Raw genomic sequence first — 10,219 nt, forward strand, 5'->3', positions numbered from 1 at the left:
CTCAGGGGAGCACACCGTATCCTTCTCTTCATAGGGGACCGTGATGACCCCGCCACTTCCTAGCATCTTGTGGATGTTGTAGCCATGGTGGGTCACTGCCATGAACTTAGCTAGGGCTGGGTACCCGAGGATGGCATTGTACGGCAGGCGAATGTGGGCGACGTCGAAGTCAATGAGCTCGGTGCGGTAATGTTGCGTTGTCCAAAAGTGACAGGAAGGCGGACCTGCCCTATCGGGAGAGTGGAACCGTCAGTGACTCCTAAGAAGGGCTTGGTTGGCCGAAGCTGATCGTATGGTACTTGAATATTGTTGAACGTCTCGACGAACAGGACGTTGAGCCCTGCCCCGCCATCGATGAGGGTCCTGGTAACTTGCACATTGCTGATGACTGGGGAGCAGAGCATCGGGAGGACACCGGCCGTTGCCGCGCACTTGAGCTGATCCGCTGAGTTGCACGTGATGGCGCACGCGGACCACCTGAGAGGGTGTCGGTGTCAAAACCGGCGAATCTCGGGTAGGGGGTCCCGTTCTGTGCGTCAAGGCTGATGGCAACAGGAAGCAAGGGACACGGATGTTTACCCAGGTTCGGGCCCTCTCGATAGAGGTAAAACCCTACTTCCTGCTTGATTAATATTGATGATATGGGTAGTACAAGAGTAGATCTACCACAAGATCGTAGAGGCTAAACCCTAAGAGCTAGCCTATGATGGTATGAATGTAATTGTGATAGGCCTTCTAAGGACCAACCTCTCCAGTTTATATAGACACCGGAGAGGGCTAGGGTTTACATGGAGTCGGTTACAAGGAAGGAAATATAATATCCGGATCGCCAAGCTTGCCTTCCATGCCAAGGAAAGTCCCATCTGGACACGGGCCGAAGTCTTGAGTCTTGTATCTTCATGCTTCAATAGTCCGGATGTTGTACACAGTCCGGCTGTCCGGATACCACCTAATCCAGGACTCCCTCAGTAGCCCCTGAACCAGGCTTCGATGATGATGAGTCTGGCGCGCAGTATTGTCTTCGGCATTGCAAGGCGGGTTCCTCCTCCGAGTTCTCCAAAGTTGTTTATCGAACACGTAGACCGTGTACGGATCTGCAAGATGATCCTCGTATGGTATAGATCTGATTTGCTGCCAATCTTCGTGCGTCGTGCCCTTGCATCGTGGCTCGGTCCAACGCAAACTGATCTTTCCTTCCCCACAACGACTCATGTTACGAGGCGTTTTTATTGGCACGTCCCGTCGAGGCAGAGATCGTGTCCCTTTTATTACGGGATTTTCCATCAATATGAGCGTGCGTGGCCCCACAACGGCCGTTGGTATTACCCTGTGTGTTTTTAGATAAGCCTCAAATGGTCACACCAGGGACTCTTGATATTCACCCTCTTTATAAAGGGGTAGAGACCCATGCCTCTTTTTTCACCTTCATCGCGCCTTCTCGCACCTCGAGTTCTAACACCCAAAACCCAAGTTCCACTGCTCCGGAATCCTCCAATATGTCCGGATCCGACCCTCAAGGCCAGTGGGTGGCCTCCTCAATCGAAGAGAAGGACGTTGCAAAACTTAGGGAGGTCGGATACCTGACCGCAGATATCCAGCACAGGCTTCCTGCTCCAGGGCAGGTCATCCCTATGTCGGAGCCCAATGAGTGTGTTGTTTTCGTCCCACACTTCCTCCGTGGTTTGGGTTTCATCCTCGATCCCTTCATGAGGGGGCTCATGTTCTATTATGGGTTGGATTTTCATGATCTGGCCCCAGACGCTATCCTCCATATCTCGTCGTTCATTATCGTGTGCGAGGCTTTTCTCCATATCACCCCGCACTCCGGCTTATGGCTCAAGACCTTCAATGTGAAGCCGAAGATGATCGGGGGGCGACATGTGGAGTGCGGAGGTGCTGTAATAAGCAGAAATGCTGACGCCCCATGGCCGGAGGGTTCTTTCCCAAAAGTATCTGATGTATGGCAGCAAAGGTGGTTTTATGCTACGGCCCCAAGGGTCACAAAGTAGGTAGCCACCCCTGAGTTCCGCTCGGGCCCTCCATCGCTGTTGGCGTCCCGGACAGATGTAGGACGCAATTGGGGGCCCGCAGGCGATGTACCAATACTGCAGAACCGCATCCGGGAGCTTCTCGAGAGGGATATCAACCTTGTCAGCATAATGCAAGTAATGTTAATCCGGCGGATATTGCCGTGCCAACGCCGTCCTCTTCGGATGTGGGAGTTCAATCCGGAGGGTCCGCAGACTGTGAAGCACTTCTTCGGCTTGAAGCCCGAAGAGATGTGCAAGTTATTCGTCGGACAGAAAGTCGTATGTTCGAACACCACCGAGGATGCGGGCCTAAGCTGCAATCGTCTAGATACCCAAGTAAGTAGCCTTGATACCGGACACCTTGTTTTGTATTTACCATGACTGTTCGTTCTGACCATCATCCGCGTGCAGGAATGGCTCAGCAAGGCGGAGAGAATTATGTGTCCTGCACCGCTTCCCGAAGGCTCGCCCGTCCCCACTATGGCCAACATGCTCGACCGGGTGCTAAGCAGAATGCCCTCGGGGAAAGACAAGGGGAGGGATGAAGAATATGAACCCCACACGCTACGCATCTAAACCGGGGGAATTGTTACCTCCCCCAGGGAGGAAGGGGAGGCTAAGGCCTCCTCCCCGCGCGGGAAGAAGAGGGCTGCCTCTGAAGATTTGGAGGCGGAGATGCCCAAATTAGGGAAATAGACATCCCCGGGGGGCCTTATCCTAACGGGCTCCCTCACCGCGCCATGCCCTCCAACGGGCCAGCCCTCCAATGAGCGGTTAGTCAATCATTAACTTAAAGGTACTGTATTTCTCCTGGATCAATGAACAGGATTCAACTTTTTGCAGTCCGGCTGGCAGCTCTTCTCAACAGGGATCGTCTTCGGGGGACCTTCCTCCGGAGATGATGGAGAGCGAGACCCCACCCGCCTCTCCGATTCTTGACGCGGGCGACACCGAGGTGTCATCACGGAGGAGTCCGGATCCGCCAAGGCCGGAGGCCAATACGTCAGCCGCCCTGAGTCCGGACATACTGACGGGCTTACTGGAGCGAGCTGCGCTCTCGGAGGAGCACCGCTCATTAATGAGTGCGGTGCTCAAGAAGATTTCATCCGCTACAAGTGGTTTGAATGAAGCATTTACAAGCCTACTCAGAAGCTTTGAGGTATGTAATGAGGAATACACCACATAGATAGTAGCCCCTGAGACTTTGGTTGCCCGCATTAGGCGGCAAATGGGGTATCATAAACCAAAGATTTATGTGGAAATGTGTGCAGGTACCTGCGGGTCCGGCCGCCGGCCCGTCCGCTGAAGTTGCCGAACTATCGAGGCAAATTGGGTCGATTGATGCCGATATTACTTTGATGAATGAGTGGTTGGATACGTCGCAAGGTATGTGCCCTGTCTCCCATTGCATAGGAAAATATTAAGGTGGCACATGTTAATATAATTTGTTCGGACTGCAGATGGTGCTGCTACCGTGGAGGCCCTGAGGGCGGAACTTGCTCTAGCCAAGGAGCAAGCTTGGGTGAGCAATGCGGCTGCCCTAAAGGCGGCCAAGGAATTGAGAGCCGAACAGGCTGCTCATCGCCGAAGCGAGGAAAAGATAGCCGGAATGGCTATCGAGTTAAAAAATGTCGCTGACCGGTACGAGCTCCTGAAAAAGGAGCATGAAGATAGATCGGCTGACCTGAGCAAGGCACTGAATGCCACCAAGGAAATATGGACCGAGCTCAGGGGTGCGTGGGAGGAGCTTGTACAGGCCGGTAAAATTGCGGCTGGGGGCTCCTATTTGCTGCGGACGAAGTTCTTTGACCCGAAGTACGCTTCCCTTGATGGACGCTGGAGCTCGCCGACGCATACGCCGACCTGGCGAAGAGTACGGGTAATGTTGTGAAGTTCTTCAAAGGTCAGGGTGAAAAGGAGGTGGCGAAGCTTTTTTGGTCCCAGTTCCATGCTCCCGCTCGCCCGCTGCTGTTAAGTGATAAGATGGCTGCTGTGGCGGAGCTTCACAGGCTGTCCGGGCTTGCGATGCGGTCTGTGATAGACCATCTTTGGCTGAAGGAGCCTAAGCCGGACAGCTACTCTGGTTTGGTGCAACAGTTCCTTGGGGTCGTGCCTCGGATCGATGCCATGAGGCGGTCAACATGCATAGAGGGTGCTCGGATGGCCATTGCCCGCGTTAAAGCGTATTGGACGGATATGGATGCCACTATGATAGCGTCTCAGGATCCGGTGGGGGGCCAATATCCGGCCGGGCACTACTTGGCGCAGGTCACAGAGGGTGTTCGCCTGATAGAGGCGCAGTGCCCGAAGAATCTCTTATTCGAGTGATAATTCAAATCATTATAAAAACAATGTTTATTTTGATTAGAAGATTATATTTATAATGTTTGTCTGAAAATATGATTGTGTCCCCTGTGCGGCCGTTTATATATATTTATATATATGTGGGTGATCCGAAAGATAGCAGTCGTTGGCTTCAGCCCCCACGCATACAATGCGGGGGTGTTCGCGAGAAAATGTTCTTAATCACTCTTTATCCAACGTCTTGGTCTGACAAGGAGGTGATCGCACGTCGAATTAGGCAACCGGACTATATAGCTGTAACACTTTCGCTTAGCCGCGGGATTCTAATGCTGGGGCTACTATGTAGCCCCTGTTACCTTCGCGTGCATCCGAATACGGGCGCGTATGTACCTGGCCGGGAAATGACCCTTCGTTAATGCGGAGGAATCCTAGAGATTCCGATGAGTCGTCGAGTGGTTGACCAGTCTCTCGCTGTATCATGACAGTCAGTTTTCGGCTTTCTCTACTGAGGTGCTCATCCGGAATAACCAGGGCACAATCACAGTAGTTCTCCTTTGGCCACCTTAGCCGATAATGACGGAACGTAAGGCGGCAGACCCAGGAGCCGGGCAAACCCAACATTTGACCAAAGACATGATTCGGAGCTGATGCATATAAGGCCAAACTCGTGATGCCGAACACTCCCTAAGGTATTCGGACTTTATAATAGATGATGAGCTCAAGAATGCCCATTCATTATAAACCCTGTGTTTCCAGGTACGTGCGTTAATCTGTCGTGGCAAAATGCCGAAAACGGCAGTATCCTCTATGGGTATGGAACCCATGGGATGGTTAAACAACGAGAGACAATAGAAAAAGGTTTACACAGGGGCTTAATCTAAAAATAAACCTGTTGAACGGGTCCTGTTGCACGTTTGCGCCTTTGTCTCCATTGTGCCGCATCCTGGAAGGGTATCGCGCAAACGTTGTCTGCTGAAAAGGGAAACTCATGGAAGAGTGCAACCTAAGCATGCGACGGATAATAAAAATGTGAGATGTTGGCCTGCCCGTAAGGTTGAGCCAAAAATGGGGCTTTTATTATTAGCCCCTGGTATCCACTATAGGATTATGTATGCGGTGCCCTGATTTAATGTGGGCTGCCGGACTCGCCTAACCGTGTCCGTGGTCTTAACGACCCGCTGTATTTTTGTTAGAGGCCGCTTATAGTCCGGCCGCTAGGGCCGTCGCTTATTCCTCTATGCGCGAAGAGCGCTCTGTTATTCCGCTAACGGTGATGACGCCACATGGACCGGGCATCTTGAGTGTAAGGTAGCCATAGTGCGGCAATGCGTTGAAGCGGGCGAAGGCCGTTCTTCCAAGCAATGCTTGATTGCTGCTTTGGAAGGGTGCGATGGTGAAGGCTAGTTCTTCGCTTCTGGAGTTGCCTGCAGAGCCGAATGTTACCTCCAGTATGTCGGAGCCCCTGCTGTAGGCTTCAACGCCTGGTATCACCCCTTCAAAGGTGGTGTGAATCTTGCTGATTCTGGATGAGTCTATCCCCATCCTGCGGATAGTGTCCTCATATATTAAATTTAGACTACTGCCACCGTCCATGAGGACATGATTGAGATGGTATCCGTCAATTATTGAGTCAAGCACCAAGGCATTTGATCCTTCGCGCCAAATACTAGTTCGGCCGTCTAGGCGATCGAAGGTGATCGAACAAGACATCCAGTAGTTAGGTGTGGGTACGAGGCTCTATATCGCGTGCGTCTTTATGGGCGCGTTCGTGCCTTCCCAAGGATGTGCGAGTCGCGTGGATCATGTTCACTGTTTTAACCTCTGGTGGGAATTTTTTCTGTCGCCCAGTGTTCAGCTGGCGAGGTTCATCCTCATCCTCACTTGGTGCTTCCCTTCCCTTGTGTTCGGTATTCAATTTGCCAGCCTGCTTGAAGACCCAGCACTCTCTGTGCGTGTGGTTTGGAGGTTTGTCAGGGGTGCCACGGATTTGGCACAATCTGTCTAGTACTCTGTTCAGTCCGGACGGTCCCTCTTTACTGCCTTTAGATGGCTTATTTTGCTAATTAGGTCGAGAGCCCCTGAATCCGGCATTAACCGTTGGGTTATCCGGGCTCTCTTCCTTGTTTTGGTGTTTGTTTTTATTACGCCGTGGATTCCCGTTGCCATCCCTTATTTTGGATGTGCTGGGGTCGCTGGTGCCTTTGCGGGCGAGCTAGCTATCTTCTCCCATGCAAAAGCGGGTCATAAGGCTTGTTAGGGCTGCCATTGTCCTTGGCTTTTCTTGGCCGAGGTGTCTGGCGAGCCACTCGTCACAGATGCTATGTTTGAATGCCGCTAAGGCTTCGACATACGGACAGTCAACGATTTGATTCTTCTTAGTGAGGAATCTGTTCCAAAGCTTGCGGGCGGACTCTCCGGGTTGTTGGATTATGTGACTTAAATCGTCAGCATCTGGAGGCCGGACATAAGTCCCTTGAAAATTGGCCCTGAAAGCGTCCTCTAGTTCCTCCCAGCTCCCAATTGAATTTTCGGGGAGGCTTTTCAATCTGTGCCAAGCTGGTCCCTTTAGTTTGAGGGGAAGGTATTTGATGGCGTGGAGGTCATCCCCACGAGCCATGTGTATGTGTAGGATAAAGTCCTCGATCCAGACCCCTGGGTCTGTTATTCCGTCGTATGCCTCTATGTTCACAGGTTTAGAGCCCTGTGGGAATTCATGGTCCAGTACTTCATTAGTAAAGCACAGGGGGTGAGCAGCCCCTCTGTATCTGGACGCGCTGTGGCATGCCGTCGGCTGTTGTTGTGTTCGGTGTTTATTCCGAACTGGTGTTTGGCTGTCATAACCGTTTTGACGACCATAGTCCCCCGCCAGGATGTGTCCTTTAGATCCATAGATGGACCTAGCTGCGCCAGCTTTCTTATCCAGGTGCTCACGTAGATCGTGGGCGTCTTCGGTAGTTGATTTGTTGCGGTTATGAAGTGGTACTCCTGGTCTCCTGGTTGTGCTATTCTTTGGTGGAATGGCCTCGTCATCGAGTTCTGGCAGTAGCTTGCATTTTGGGTAGCTCTTTGTATGGTGATCGTCGCCATATCTTTCTTCAGTGTCTAGCACTTTGTTCCATCTACGATTGAGCATTTCCTGTGTGGCTTTAAGCCGTTGCTTCAGCTTCTTCAGACTTCTTGTTGTGGCCATAAGCTTTCTGTGGAGGTTCTCTCGTTCCACGCGCTCTTCCGGAATGATGAATGCATCGTCGTCCGGACTGTCTTCTTGTCCTGGGCCGGTTTGATGAACTCGTCCCTCTGGACCTTTTTCTTCGGGCGTATGCTCCGAACTATGTTCGGCGTGACCTAGTTCGTCCTGCTCCATCGCTGGTTCTGTTTGGTCGTTGTTGCCTTCGGGGTTGGCCAGAGTATCCATCCTTCTGGCGCTCTTGCTGATATTTTTGCTGTTGCTGGATTTGGAACGGCGTTTGCACTGTCACTTTGGTCTTTGTCCAGGGGTTTTATCTTCCGGGTTGTCACCGTCATCTTCCTTGGGCGTATCCACCATGTATATATCGTGTGAGGAGGCGGGAATCCAGTACCCCGTAGATTCTGAGTCTTCTCCTGCTTCGTCGTCCATACCGTCGATGCCTTCGGAGTCAAAATCAAGCACGTCGGTTAAATCATCAACCGTGGCTATGAAGTGGGTGGTGGGTGGGCAACGATTTGCCTCGTCGTCTACTTCCCACTCAAGCCGGACATAGTTCGGCCCAGTGTCTCCTGACAAAGAGAGAGACTTCAATAAGTTCAGCATGTCGCCAAAGGGTGAGTGCTGAACAATGTCCGCCGCGGTGAACTCCATCACCGGAGCCCAATCAGGCTCGGCGGGCTCGGGGGGCGCGCGGACTGGAACCCACAACCGGACACGAGTCCGGGGGTCCGGAGTCACAGGCTTCCACAAAAGTGAGGCCTGTGTTCGGCTCCATCACCGATGAGGGTACGGCCTGCGGGGCGGGTCCAGCCCTCCGTCCTCAGGCGAAGCAACTTGCCCCGGATTTAGATCCGAGGCTTCTGCCGGGGTGATATCCCGAGCAACATCTGACAGCAGGTCTAAGCCGTGCTCATCGTGACTGTTCGGCGCTCCTGGTGCAGGCCCGAATCCGTCGAAGATCAAGTCTCCGCGGATATCAGCCGTGTAGTTCAGGTTTCCGAACCTGATTTGTTGGCCAGGGGCATAGCTATCGATCTGCTCCAGGTGGCCGAGCAAATTGGCCCGCAGCGCGAAGCCGCCGAACACGAAGATCTGTTCGGGGAGGAAAGTCTCACCCTGGACAGCATCGTTGATGATGATTGAAGGGGCCATCGAGCCTGACAGCGATGACACAGAGGAACTCTCAATGAAAGCACCAATGTCGGTGTCAAAACCGGCGGATCTCGGGTAGGGGGTCCCAATCTGTGCGTCAAGGCTGATGGTAACAGGAAGCAAGGGACAAGGATGTTTACCCAGGTTCGGGCCCTCTCGATGTAGGTAAAACCCTACTTCCTGCTTTATTAATATTGATGATATGGGTAGTACAAGAGTAGATCTACCACGAGATCGTAGAGGCTAAACCCTAAGAGCTAGCCTATGATGGTATGAATGAAATTGTGCTCGGCCTTCTAAGGACCAACCTCTCCGGTTTATATAGACATCGGAGAGGGCTAGGGTTTACATGGAGTCGGTTACAAGGAAATATAATATCCGGATCGCCAAGCTTGCCTTCCACGCTAAGGAAAGTCCCATCCGGACACGGGCCGAAGTCTCGAGTCTTGTATCTTCATGCTTCAATAGTCCGGACATTGTACACAGTCCGGCTGTCCAGATACCCCCTAATCCAGGACTCCCTCAGAGGGCGCGTGGCCTCAAGCTTGGGGAGGACTGCATTCACCTCGCAAGCAAACTGCTTGAAGATGCGCTGAGAGGCTGGGTCTGAGCACCGCCCAAGATGCAAGCGATTGCACGAGGCTCCTGGAAGCCCCCAGCCCCCTCGTCCTAATGATGGTCTTCATTCCTTATTGGTGGTGGTGGCAGAGGGGGAAGTCCTGCGTTGCCTTGCGGGCGATCCTCACGAGGCTGATCCCTCCAAGCTCCCTCGTGAGGCTGGTCCTGCCAGCGGTCCTCGCGAGGCCGGTCACACCACCCTTGGCGAGGGCCACGGTCGTCCCATCGTCCTCCACCTCTTGCTCCGCCTCGGCCGTAGCCCCGATCATTGCGCTCGAGGCGTCGATCGACACGGCTTTCTCGCACGGCCCTAAGCTCTTGGCATTCGTTGGTGTTGTGGGTGTGGAGATCATGGTACACACAGTACCGGCTGCCCTTGGATGACTCTGGTTGGTCCCTGCCGCGCTTTGTGTCCGGCTCTGCTGCGAGCACAACTACTCCCTTGCGCTTCACATCCTTGGCCTTGGCTTTCTTCTCTTTGGGGTAGGCGGCTGGGAGCTCGAGAAGGGAGAGGCGTCCCTCCTCAGCTCTTGCGCACTTGGTCGCCAGGTTGAACAGCTCCAGAGACGTACACAGATCTTCGTGGATTGCCAGCTCCTCCTTCATCTTGACGTCACGAACGCCATCAGTGAACATTGAGATGATGGCCTCCTCAGTCACCCTGGAAATCTTGAGGCGAGCGTTGTTGAAGCGCTGGATGTACTTCTGCAGGGTCTCTCCGGGCTGCTGCTTGATGCGGCGCAGGTCACCCACGACCGGCGGATGGTCGCGAGTGCCCTAGAAGTTGGCGATGAAGCGAGTGCGCATCTCGTCCCAGGAGGAGATCGTGCCAGGAGGCAGGTTCAGGAGCCAGGTGCGGGCGCCGTCCTTGAGTGCCATGGGAAACCAGTTCCCCATGACCTTTTCGTCCCCGTTGGCAGCTTCG

This window comes from Triticum dicoccoides, chromosome 2B, assembly GCF_002162155.2.
Source record: "Triticum dicoccoides isolate Atlit2015 ecotype Zavitan chromosome 2B, WEW_v2.0, whole genome shotgun sequence".
Taxonomy (NCBI): domain Eukaryota; kingdom Viridiplantae; phylum Streptophyta; class Magnoliopsida; order Poales; family Poaceae; genus Triticum; species Triticum dicoccoides.